The sequence below is a fragment of the Rattus norvegicus genome, chromosome 12, assembly GCF_021556685.1.
Source record: "Rattus norvegicus strain SHRSP/BbbUtx chromosome 12, alternate assembly SHRSP_T2T, whole genome shotgun sequence".
Taxonomy (NCBI): domain Eukaryota; kingdom Metazoa; phylum Chordata; class Mammalia; order Rodentia; family Muridae; genus Rattus; species Rattus norvegicus.
Window position 1 is genome coordinate 5,096,865 of NC_141545.1, and position 13,173 is coordinate 5,110,037.

A 13,173-nucleotide genomic window follows, 5' to 3' on the forward strand; every position below is an offset into this window, starting at 1 on the left:
ATCACAACTCTCTACTTCGAGTTAGTGACTAACTTTTCCCTATCTAAGTTCTGAACGATGGATGAAAATCCCCACCTGATTCAGGTAATCTCTTTACTCTCTTCTTTCTAAAAACAAACTCAATCACCTTTTAATAATGCCTGTAATTAAGAAGTAGCTTGTCTAACTAGGATTTCAACCCAAAATTCCCGTGGAGCAAACATTAAAAAGAATATGAGTATCCTGAAAGACTTTCTAAACAACTTTCTTTAAAAAGCAGCTTTTAATCTCTGACTCTCTGATCTGCCATTACTTATCACACAGCAGGGGACCTACAGCCTGCCAGCCCAGGTGGCTTCCCCTTTCTTTGTTTGAATTCCCATGCTTAAGATATCACATGACTTAACATGGCACCGGCCTCCTCTTACTTAGAAAATACAAACTTTCTCTCAACTCTCAGGATTACTAATGGATTCTTGCCCATCACCTTGGCGTGCCATCTGTTGTTGTAAAAATATAAAAATAAAAAGAGTAATTGTCTTTACCCTGCTAGGTCCTCACTGCGGTGCCCCAAGATATCTGCTAGATATCTTGGTGTAAACACAGCCCAGCCTCACACTTTCCTACTCTCAAACTGTCACATAAAAAAACACACAACACAATAATCTTAGATCCAATTGGTAAGATACAATTGCTCACTTAAACATACAAACCATGGTACTATCCATCTCTTGAGAACATTAATAACAACCTGTAAATACACAGAGCAGAATCTTTTTTTTTCTTTCTTTTTTTTTTTATTAACTTGAGTATTTCTTATATACATTTCAAGTGTTATTCCCTTTCCCGGTTTCCAGACAAACATCACCCTCCCCCCTCCCCTTACTTATGGGTGTTCCCCTCCCAAACCTCCCCCCATTGCCACCCTCCCCGCATAGTCTAGTTCACTGGGGGTTCAGTCTTAGCAGGACCCAGGGCTTCCCCTTCCACTGGTGCTCTTACTAGGATATTCATTGCTACCTATGGGGACAGAGTCCAGGGTCAGTCCATGTATAGTCTTTAGGTAGTGGCTTAGTCCCTGGAAGCTCTGGTTGCTTGACATTGTTGTACTTTTGGGGTCTCGAGCACCTTCAAGCTCTTCCAGTTCTTTCTCTGATTCCTTCAACGGGGGACCTATTCTCAGTTCAGTGGTTTGCTGCTGGCATTCGCCTCTGTATTTGCTGTATTCTGGCTGTGTCTCTCAGGAGCGATCTACATCCGGCTCCTGTCGGTCTGCACTTCTTTGCTTCATCCATCTTGTCTAATTGGGTGGCTGTATATGTATGGGCCACCTGTGGGGCAGGCTCTGAATGGGTGTTCCTTCAGTCTCTGTTTTAATCTTTGCCTCTCCCTTCCCTGCCAAGGGTATTCTTTTTCCTCATTTAAAGAAGGAGTGAAGCATTCACATTTTGATCATCCGTCTTGAGTTTCCTTTGTTCTAGGGATCTAGGGTAATTCAAGCATTTGGGCTAATAGCCATTTATCAATGAGTGCATACCATGTATGTCTTTCTGTGAGTGGGTTAGCTCACTCAGGATGATATTTTCCAGTTCCAACCATTTGCCTACGAATTTCATAAACTCGTTGTTTTTGATAGCTGAGTAATATTCCATTGTGTAGATGTACCACATTTTCTGTATCCATTCCTCTGTTGAAGGGCATCTGGGTTCTTTCCAGTTTCTGGCTATTATAAATAAGGCTGCGATGAACATAGTGGAGCACGTGTCTCTTTTATATGTTGAGGCATCTTTTGGGTATATGCCCAAGAGAGGTATGGCTGGATCCTCAGGCAGTTCAATGTCCAATTTTCTGAGGAACCTCCAGACTGATTTCCAGAATGGTTTTACCAGTCTGCAATCCCACCAACAATGGAGGAGTGTTCCTCTTTCTCCACATCCTTGCCAGCATCTGCTGTCACCTGAGTTTTTGATCTTAGCCATTCTCACTGGTGTGAGGTGAAATCTCAGGGTTGTTTTGATTTGCATTTCCCTTATGACTAAAGATGTTGAACATTTCTTTAGGTGTTTCTCAGCCATTCGGCATTCCTCAACTGTGAATTCTTTGTTTAGCTCTGAACCCCATTTTTTAATAGGGTTATTTGTTTCCCTGCGGTCTAACTTCTTGAGTTCTTTGTATATTTTGGATATAAGGCCTCTATCTGTTATAGGATTGGTAAAGATCTTTTCCCAATCTGTTGGTTGCCGTTTTGTCCTAACCACAGTGTCCTTTGCCTTACAGAAGCTTTGCAGTTTTATGAGATCCCATTTGTCGATTCTTGATCTTAGAGCATAAGCCATTGGTGTTTTGTTCAGGAAATTTTTTCCAGTGCCCATGTGTTCCAGATGCTTCCCTAGTTTTTCTTCTATTAGTTTGAGTGTGTGGTTTGATGTGGAGGTCCTTGATCCACTTGGACTTAAGCTTTGTACAGGGTGATAAGCATGGATCGATCTGCATTCTTCTACATGTTGCCCTCCAGTTGAACCAGCACCATTTGCTGAAAATGCTATCTTTTTTCCATTGGATGGTTTTGGCTCCTTTGTCAAAAATCAAGTGACCATAGGTGTGTGGGTTCATTTCTGGGTCTTCAATTCTATTCCATTGGTCTATCTGTCTGTCTCTGTACCAATACCATGCAGTTTTTATCACTATTGCTCTGTAATACTGCTTGAGTTCAGGGATAGTGATTCCCCCTGAAGTCCTCTTATTGTTGAGGATAGCTTTAGCTATCCTGGGTTTTTTGTTATTCCAGATGAATTTGCAAATTGTTCTGTCTAACTCTTTGAAGAATTGGATTGGTATTTTGATGGGGATTGCATTGAATCTGTAGATTGCTTTTGGTAAAATGGCCATTTTTACTATATTAAGCCTGCCAATCCATGAGCATGGGAGATCTTTCCATCTTCTGAGGTCTTCTTCAATTCACAGAGCAGAATCTTAACATCAACTGCCATCTTGTCCTGCCACGGCTTCTCCTATCTTTATCTCTTATTGAATATAATTTTACATACTTTCTTCCATTTTGTAAGTTTCCTTTTCACTGCTGTGTGATTTGATGCAGTTTTACCTTAAATATTTATTTTCTTATTGTGTATGAGTGTTGTGGATTGTTTGTAATGCTATTTGTTTTCATTTGGCTCCCAAAAGCACATGGGAACCACATGTCTGCCTCTAAGACTCTGAGAGTCCATACCCCAGTTGGCTCTGATTGGTAATAAAGTTGCTGGTGGCCAATGGCTAGGCAGGGAGACAGAGGCGGGACTTGGGATTCACCATTGCCAGGGAAAGAGAAGGTCCTGGCCTAAGAAATGTAGGACAGGGAGACAAAGACACAGAGACACTGAAAACATGTAAGAGTTGGAGATCATGGCGCATGAGGGCTGCAGGCTTGGGTCTGTGACTGCCAGTATTGAATATAGGCTTTAGTAAGAAATAATTAAAGCATATGGGAGGGGAGAATGTTTTAGTTGCTGGGATGTTTGGATGGGTCCAGACATTTCGATGTATAAAGTATATTAAATAGAAGACTCTGAGTGTGTGTGTGTGTGTCTGTGTGTGTGTATGTGTGTGTGTGTCTGTGTGTGTTTGTGTATGTGTCAGTGTGTGTGTGTGTGGTGTGTGTGTTTGTGTGTGTGTGTCTGTGTGTGTATGTGTTTGTGTGTGTGTCAGTGTGTGTGTGTGGTGTGTGTGTGTGTTTGTGTGTGTGTGTGTCTGTGTGTGTATGTGGTGTGTGTGTGTCTGTCTGTGTGTGTGTCTTTGGGTGTGTGTATGTGTGTGTGTGTGTCTTTGTGTGTGTTTCATTTGCGAACCTAGAGCATTTGGGCAGGCGGTGAGGGTTGTGATTGTGTGCTGTTGCTACCGGCAGCAGCATTTGAGTGCTGATAATTACTAATTCAACATACGAATATTTGACTACATGTTTGTATGCTTACAGCATGCATGTAGAGGCAAGAAAATGTTGCATATCCTGAAACTGCAGTTACAGATGGTTCCAAGTTGCCTTGTGTGCGCTGAATACTAAACCTTAGTCCTATGCAATAGAAGCAAGTGTTCTCAAGTGCTGAACCATCTCTTCAGCTCCAGTTTTTACTTTTTCTCCCCAAAAGTTTAGTTAAGAGTTTTAGTTGGCACACAAAATCATGGGATTTATTCTTGTCATGGACCCCCTTCTGCTTTCACAGTATTATGTCTGAGTATTTTCTAGTTTATCTACTTTGTTGTGAGTATATGTTCATATAATATCCAAGAAATCATTAACAAATCCACTGTTAAAATATTTACCTATTTTCTTTTTCTAGAGTTCAGTAGTTTTGGTCTTATGTTTAAGTCCATTTTAAAATCTATTGTGAATTAATATTTATATATAGTGTAAGCTAATGGTCCATCTTCTTTTGCATGTGATATCCTAGTTTCACTCTCTTCATTTAAAAGACTGTCCCATTGATTTCTTACGGAGAAACCCCTTTAAATACAGATGTCCCTGGATTGCACTATACCTTAAGGTCCTCAGTTGTAAGTAACTGCCTAAGTAGGAAACTGATGGCTAAGGTAAGGGGGAAAGGTACTGAGAAGAGAGATATGTGTTGGCCCAAACCCAGCTTATCTCGCCTTGTCTAAGAGTGGCCCCAGGTTGCTTTCTCTACATTTGTGGCACATTATGTGTTATGTCATGACTAAAATGGGCACAACAGTGAACTCATTGTACAATTGTTTTAGTTAACAAATATTTCTTGTAACTATTAAGTGAGGGTAGGGTAGCACTTTGTATCTGTATATGACCACAGCAGTGAGACTGAATAAGGTCACTCAAAGGCAGTTGCACTTACATGTTTTGGTTATTGGTTTGTTTGAGATAGGATCTAACTACATAGCTATCTAGCCTCTGTTGGCTTGGACTCATAATCCTCTTGCCTTGGCTTCTTCCTGTGTTCTGGGATTACAGGTGTGACTTACTGTACCTGGCTTGTTCTTCCTATGTCTCCTCCCCACAACATCGCCATTACCACTCCTAGGTAGCCCAAACCAGCCATAACTGTTGGGCCTCAGTCTTCTGAGTGTTGAAATTATGGGGGTGGGGGGGGCAGGCAAGCTTCAGTTTCCTTCATTAATACTTCATATCTTTAGGAGTTACAAATGCCATTAGCTGTATTTGGGAGCATTTTGTCAGGGTGTGATAAATGAGCTCTTTATTACTTATTGTATAAGTAATTTACTTAGTAAATATGTGAAATGCCACTTTTGCAAAACCTGATTGTTCCTAATGAAGATAGTTCCTTTGACAAATATTAAAATTAAGAATCAAATGTGGTAGTGTATGCCAAGACCCAGTCTGAGTCAGTACGATAACTTTGAGTTCTAGGCCATCCTGGGCTATAGAGACCCTATGTCAGTAAAACCAAAAAATAAGCAAAATTAATTAAAGCTTACCAATGCCCACGTAAGCAGAAAAAAGGAAGTTTTTTGATGGGGTGTGAAAGGCCTCTTAACATGTACATTGAAGTCCAGAATGAGCTGCTACTGCTGTGCCCAGCAAGAAGGACACATGCTTTAGTAATCCTGTAAGTCAAGAAGCCTATTGTAACATTCTAAATCCATGCTGCTCTACCATTCCCCTTCCACAGAAGGGAAGCCAGCTGGCTGACTGTTGTGGTATGTTGAATGGAACAGGGCATAGTTATAATTTATAGCCACTGATTGGCTGACCTTTAATATTTTTGCCTTAATATTTCTTTACAGTTTTAGCTTACGGAACCTTTCAGTGATTGAGGCACTTTGGGCAACTTTCATAGAGTCATATGAAAACAAGAAGTAAGAACTGTGTGGTACCATGAAAGACAGCCTGGTTTCTGGTTGAACTAAGGCTAGAAATCCCGGTGACACTGAAGAGACAGTAGGCATTTTGCCTGATTCCTGGGAAACTAGGCAGATCACAAGCCCACAGCCCTCCATAGATTCATGGCCATCAGTCACATAAGGGTAATGCCTCAAGTCCCTCCACAGGTAGAGGAAATGGCCAGTGGTCTCATAGACTCAAGGCAGATCTCCATTTTAATGAGGTACCAAAGGCCTGGAGGCTTAGCCAATAACCTTTCCTTCCTAGATATTTCACCCTTCAAAAGGTACTTAATCGCAAGTCCACCCTAAGACGTGGGGTACGGATTTAATCATTCACTTTTCACTATGCCGGTAAATATCGTAAAACCATGGACTGCCTCTTTTTATTGGGAATCGCCATGGTGAGCCACAGAGAAGGCCTTAGACTACAGAGCCGGTATCTAATCTCCTGCAGAAGCCTCCATGCTCTCCCAGCCACAGCAACCACCACAACCAAGCCAAACCAAGCCCCCCATCACCAATCCAAAGCCTCTCCTCAAAGGACCAGCTAGAGGCCCCCTTCTTTCCCCTTCAGCCCTGGACTAGATCCAGTTCCATGGGCCCCAACTCCATTCTCAACTCTTCTGTGCCATTCAGGGGCACCTGGATGCCTAAGAGCATAAGAACCAGACAGCCCCTGACGTGTTGCAGGCCCAAGGAACCTCCCCAATCCCTCAGGCAGCTCCAGTGGTCCTGTGCCTCAGACTACTTTTCATCCCCCCCGCCCCCCCCGAGCAGTGTCCCTTGACTTCCCATACAACCACTGGTCGATGGGGTAAGAGCAGTCATCTCCCACATCCCGCCTATTGCAGCCTTGCCCTGTGGCAGAGTGGACATGGGACCCACGCAACCCTACACTGAGGAATTTTACACTATTTTTAGCTGACTAGTTTAAATCAGTCTCATCTGTTCAAAACTGTTTTACTTTTAAACCTTGAGGAGACTCTATTCAGAACTTAAATCTAAAACTTAAATAAGAAAAAGACTGCTAAAGACAGGATTAAACAATGGAACCCTCTTTGCTTGACATATTTACGTTCAGTTCTCTTTACTCTGGTCACATCTCTACCTAATATCCACATATGGCCCCACATGGGGATTTTCTGACCACTAGTCAGTCACAATTCTCGTTAATAGGTGAAGAGATCTGAGGCTCACTGCTCTTGAATATACCCTGTATAATAGCTAAGGTGGCAGTCCTTTGACTAAGATCTGAGCTGAGGTCATTCATTAGTAAATCCTTTCCATTGTGTCTCTCTGTAGCGGTTGGATGGTGCCTATAAATAACTTTATGTTTTGTATAGTTTTCAAAGGGATTCTAAGTCTGTTCCAGTATGATTTTTGCTCTGCACTGGCAGGATAGAATCCTGTGATAAATCACTAAAGTGTTCTGAGGACATTCCCCAAATGATGGGCATAATGTGTTGTAGATATTTGAGTTCATGTCTAAGTTACTTTTAAGCTTAAGTTTTTGACATCATCATTGATAGTTTCTCTGTTAGTGCTGCAGATTACAGAGAAGTTGTGGGCTGATTTATTTTGTGCATTGTATTTTACACACTGTTTCTCACTGATGCTCACCTGAGATGAGCAAACACCATACAATTAGCTTTGGAAACCCAATCATCTCAAACAAGGTGGTTTTTATCTACAAGTCTAGCTTTATAATTGATGACTTGTCAATACAGAACCATTGCTTCCTAATGAGTTAGCATAGTAAAGAGGACACATTGTAATTGCAAAAGTTGCTTGGAACAGGAAGAAAACAACTCACTTTTTGAACTATTCCTCATCATGTTATTTGTATCCTAATCCATTGCCCTCTTCACTTTAGACAAAGTCTTATTTAAATAAACAGACAAGTGTTGGGGAGTGGAGAACCTCTCTATAGTTAGACCACAGACACATCGATCAACTATTAATTTTCTGGTGATCGTTACGGATTAGCAGAAATTTATTCTTTTATAATATGACACCTCATAGATTATAATCCTATAAATGATTTGTAGTAATTTTCCACATACTACATGGTTCTTGTTGCTATCAATGAGGTCCAAATGCTGGAGTTTTTCCCTATACTACTTTTAGGAGAGAATTTGTGATCTATATGTTCAGAGTTTGAGTCTGAATTTTCAGAAGTTTTTCTATAAAAATGTTTTATTTTATTTTAATAATATGCATGTGTGTGTAGTAGCTGCTTGGTGGTGATGGTGGGTATGCACACATGGGAATGAAGGTGCTGGCATCATAGAGTGCATCTGAGCTCTTGGAGCTGAGTCAGGTGGTTGTGAGCTGCTAGATGTGTTTGCTTTGGCCAAACTCTGATCCTCTGCAAGAGTATTATGTTCTCTTCTCTACTGAAGCATCCCTTCAGTCCTGGAAAAAACGTTTTTGTTCATTTTGCTTGTTTGTTTTTTGTTTTTTTTTTTTTCTTGTAAACAGGTTCTCACTATGTGTTAGTTTTCTGTCTAAGCTCCACTCCCACAGTTACTTGGTAACAGCCAGGTATGCCTGGCACTATAAAAGGGGCTGCTTGTCCCCTCCTCATTCTCTTACTCTCTTCCTTTCTTGCTTCTTGTTCTTGCCCTGCTTCCCCTCTTCCCCTTTGTCCCTTCTCTCCCCATTCTCCTCCCCCCTTCCCTCCACATGCTCATGACCGGTCTTTACTCCTCTCCTCTTCTACTCTTCTCTCATTAAACATTTCCACATGGAACCTTGTTGTCCCGTTGTGGTTTGTCTAGAAATGAAATGAGATTTCTACCCCAACATTATGTAGTCCTGGGTGGCCTGAAACACTCTTTCCTACCCAATCACATGTACAGTTAATGGCAATTTAGTATATTTTCATGAAAATATATGAGTATGTGAATCAAGATTCTTGTTGGTTTCAGTGAAATATGAACGTGTACATATGAATATGCTCTCCGTGTTTATGTAAGCTCAATCTAGGCTATAGTCATCATAAAGGAGGGAACCTGGATTAAGAAAATGATAACCCATAAGATCAGGTTGTAATCAAGCTTATAGGGTGTTATTTCAGTGATTTATACAGGAGGGCCGAGGCTGTTGTGGGTGTGGCCACCCCTGGCCTGGTGGTCCTGGGCTGTATAAGAAAGCAAGCTGAGGAAGCCTGTAAGCAGCACCACTGGTTGACCACTGTACCTGTTCCTGCTTCTAGGTTGCTACCATGTTTGGGTTCCTGTCCCAAGTTGCTTCAGTGATGGATTACCAAGTGGAAGTGTAAGGCAAATACACTCTTTCCTCTGCAACTTGCTTCAGTGTTTCATCACAGTGATAATAACCCTAACTAGGGCAATGATTATCAATGCAAGTGTGGAGAAATGTATCACTTGCCTTGTATTTGGCCTTTTAGTAGAAGTTGTCGGGGGTTTAATTTCCAGAAAACTTGATTTGTTTACTTCTAGTTTGTTCTTATTTCTTTTTTTTAAATTAATTTATTTATCTTATGTATGTTTGTGTACTATCACTCTCTTCAGACACACCAGAAGAGGTCATCAGATCTCCTTATAGAGCTGATCTGAGCTACTATGTGGTTGCTGGGAATTGAACTCAGGACCTCTGGAAGAGCAGTCAGGGCTCTTACCCACTGAGACATCTCTCCAGCCTCAGTTCTTATTGGCGATATAGAGATCAGTATTTTTGGAAGATTCTTCAACTCCAGTTCTCATTCCTTTCGTGTGGTATTTCTTAAAATTATGGCTGCTCTTCAGCCACTCCTCTGGAGTTGACAGATTATTCTCAGAGAGGAAAGAATCCCATTGGGGAGAAGTAGCAGGTATTTGTAAATTTTGTTCTCTTCAGATATTTATTTCTCTAATGTCCACTACTTGGGAACTGACTTTGCCTTGGGACAATTTTTTATAGAAAACATAGTTTTAGTTTCTTGTGGGGCCTGCTTGGTTTTGCATTTTTCCTTAATTATTGACACCAAACCCACAGCCTCTTCCATGACAGGCGAGTGCTGCACCCCTGATGCGTATCCATAGCCTTAGCATCTTTCTCAGTGTCAGACTTGATTGATACCCTCCTTGTTACACCATCAATAAGGATTTTCTCAGCGGCTTTTCACTTCAGAAACTTTGGTGAGCATACCGTGCTCTTAAATGAATAATCAAATGAATTGTTATTATTTTTATTTCTCACTTATTTTTCTTTTATTGATTCTTTTTTTTAAGAACTGAGACTAGGGTTCTGTAGTTGAGGTTGGTCCTGAGCTCATTATATAGATAGGGGCTAGCCTTGAACTTCTGATTCTCCTCATTGTACCTCCCAGACACTGAAATTAAAGGTGTAATACACCATACCTGGCTTTAAGTTTGAATATATATTTTATTATTTGTAGAGAAATGCCACGAGGAGACTGTTCCCAGCGTGCCAGCTTGCAGGCAACCTAGGGTCTTTGTCATTCTAAGCAAACTGAGTCCAAGGAAGCAGACTTTCTCAAGCAGAGAATCCTGGTGCTCTGCCAAGTAAGCTGCAAACCTGAGGAAGAGACCTTCCTGTTGCTTTTCCCATGAGGAAGTAACTTTGTTTATAGTTTAATAGACATCTTGATGGGAAGCATGGTGGTGAGCAGAAGCAGAGAGAGCAGACGGGATATACAACAATCTTTACCTCTCAAAGCTTCCCCCCTGGAACATGCTTCTTCCAGCAAGGCCATACCTGTTAATCCCTTCCAAACAGCACCACCAGCTAAGTGTCTCAATATCGGAGTCTGTGAGGACATTCTCATGCATATGACTTCATGTTGTTACATTTAATGACTGCCACATACACATTAGCAGAATGTTCAAGTCATTTGCTGTTAAAAGTATGTGTATAGATTCAGAGTTTCTTTGAACCAGTCATTATGCAATAGAAATTTCTTTGGCTCTTAAGGGATGAAGACTAGCAAATAAGCCTCTTAAGGAGAATTTATGAGATACATCTGGCAATTCTGGGCTTAATAAGGAACACATCGTGGAACACCCTGGTACCTGCCAAGAGCAAATTTAAGAGGAAAGTCCACAGAATTAGTAATTTATTCTCAGGGCCTTTTACATATGCCCCTAAAACATTTAAATTGTCTTTCTCACTCCTAGGACTTAGCTGACAACGTCCGTGTGTCTTTAGCTGTTTTTCATGTATATAATATGTCGTTAATACAAATGTCAGAAAGAGAAACCAAATCAAAAGGCATTTCAAAAAGTAGGAGTCACGTGTGTGGATAAAATATGTTTTAAGTGTTAAAGATTCTTATAAATCTTAATAAAGCTAGTTTGACTTTGATAGTGAAGGCTTCATATAATAGTCTTTGATATAATCTTAGAGAATTACAGAACCCAATGTAAATGTTGCATTAATTTATGAAAGTTAATGCAGTGGTGGTCTAACTTGTACCTAGAAAAATTTAACTTTGTGCCTCTTTTGATCCAACAATGACTTAACTAGCTGACTGGTTAGTCCCTAGGCTGGAAGCTTGAGTCATGCCAGGATCTGGTAATCTTGGTGTTGTATAGTACAGTTAAGTGTTGCATTAAGAATGCCAGTGTTTTCTGTCCTCTGACCTTGTCTTCCCTTCTCTGCCCTCATGGCTCTGATCTTGTCTGCCTGCTTCTACCCAGTCTCCAGGCCCTCACCCCCACACACACCTTCTTACCCCTGATCTCTTGCATGTACTCATTTCTCAAGAGCACATCTTGGCATGCGTCTGCAGTAAGTAATACTCCCTTAATGTATTTTGCTTCAACCTCATGTATTAAATTGGGTATCACACTAACAAGTCCCTTATGTAGATCTTTTAATGAACTTCATTTTTTTAACCCGTGCAGTTGACTGATACATATTTGTCATTTGAGATCTCTTCATATATCACTGTGCTTGATTGCCTGGTTGTCTTCATACTAGTTTAGATGATTTCACCTTATTTCTCTGGGTCGATGGTTAATTAATTAATTAATTAATTAACATGAGTACACTGTAGCTGTCTTCAGACACATCAGGATAGAGCATCAGATCCCATTACAGATGGTTGTGAGCCACAATGTGGTTGTTGGGAATTGAACTCAGGACCTCTTATCCACTGAGCTATCTCTCCAACCTAGGTCCATGCCTCTTAAGGTATGTGCAATATTAGCCCTCTTTAGTCCTTACTATAGTTCCTTGTTATATAGACACAAGGTAGAGCTACATTTTCATTACTGTATTAATTGTACTGTTGTTGTCTCTGTGATGACTGAATCTAACTATTTTATTTATTCGTTGAGTTAAAGTTAAGTACTAATCAATCAAGATATTTGCTTAACAAGAGCAGATCATACTGTTTATAATTAAAAGTTTTGCTGGTAAAGTGTTACTTCAGAGTGGATCCTGGTACAGCTTTTAGAGTTAGCCTATGGAAAATGCAAAAATTTTCTTCAACATACCTTGGCAAATTTAATTTCTTAGACTTTGGTCATATATACTCTGAGAAGCTAAGAATGTTAAAAACAAAATCACTGCTTTTTATATTCACTACTTAAGAAACTCCTCAATTCTCTATAGCACCTTATGTGGGAAAAAGCGAAGGAGGAAAAGAGTGCAGTAGTACTATTTTAATTCTTATATTTGGTCTGAAGTTTCTTTTATCTTTGTTTTCTTCTGGTGTTTGATTTAGGACATTAAGGTCCTTTCAGATTCTTTCACTAGTAGGGAGGGGCTGACTGTACCCAGACCCCTGGCTTTTGTGTTTTGAGCCCTTTAGGTCTTTTGACTGTCCTGTATAGCCTTCAGCCTGTGTATTGATCTTACATAGCCTGCAGTGTAAGCAGTTGAGAGAGCTGGTCTTGCTGCCTGTGTCCTGTGCCCTGTTTAGAAGTGGAGGGATGTTGGAAATCAAAGTGTGCACGGGAAGGTTGACTTGGGAGAGAGATGCCTAGATCAGCCCATTGTTATCTGTGAGAAAGCTTTGGAAAGATACCTGCTGTGTTGTCATTTGCTAATTTTCAGTTGTGAAGGCCTCATCTCAGGCAACCTTGACTTCCTGTCCTTCTTTTTTTCTCTCAGACTCAGGGAACCCCAACTATGTTGTGGCATTGGCGTCACCTTGTGTCCCAGGTCAGGGCTGGTGTGCTCCCTCTGGTTGCCTAGGTTTGCTTGGGGCTTGGGCAGGGAGCCTCTCAGTTAGCTCTCTGTACACCCTTTAGACTCATGCTTAATTTCCATCCTGAAGCAGCTTTAGAGTGAAGCCCTAGTTGTTAATATTGAGTGGATGGGGGTGGATTTCCATATCGGGTTACTTCGGTT

At 40.9% G+C, this 13,173-nt stretch overlaps 1 protein-coding gene and 1 pseudogene across 3 annotated transcripts in view; one reads left to right on the plus strand and one right to left on the minus strand.

The window, feature by feature from the left end:
• Window positions 1-13,173, plus strand: part of LOC148001994 (uncharacterized) — a 741,081-nt pseudogene that overhangs the window by 141,294 nt on the left and 586,614 nt on the right. The gene's annotated exons all lie outside the window — the stretch shown is intronic.
• LOC148001996 (uncharacterized) overlaps window positions 1-13,173 on the minus strand; it is a 101,938-nt gene that overhangs the window by 41,441 nt on the left and 47,324 nt on the right. The gene's annotated exons all lie outside the window — the stretch shown is intronic.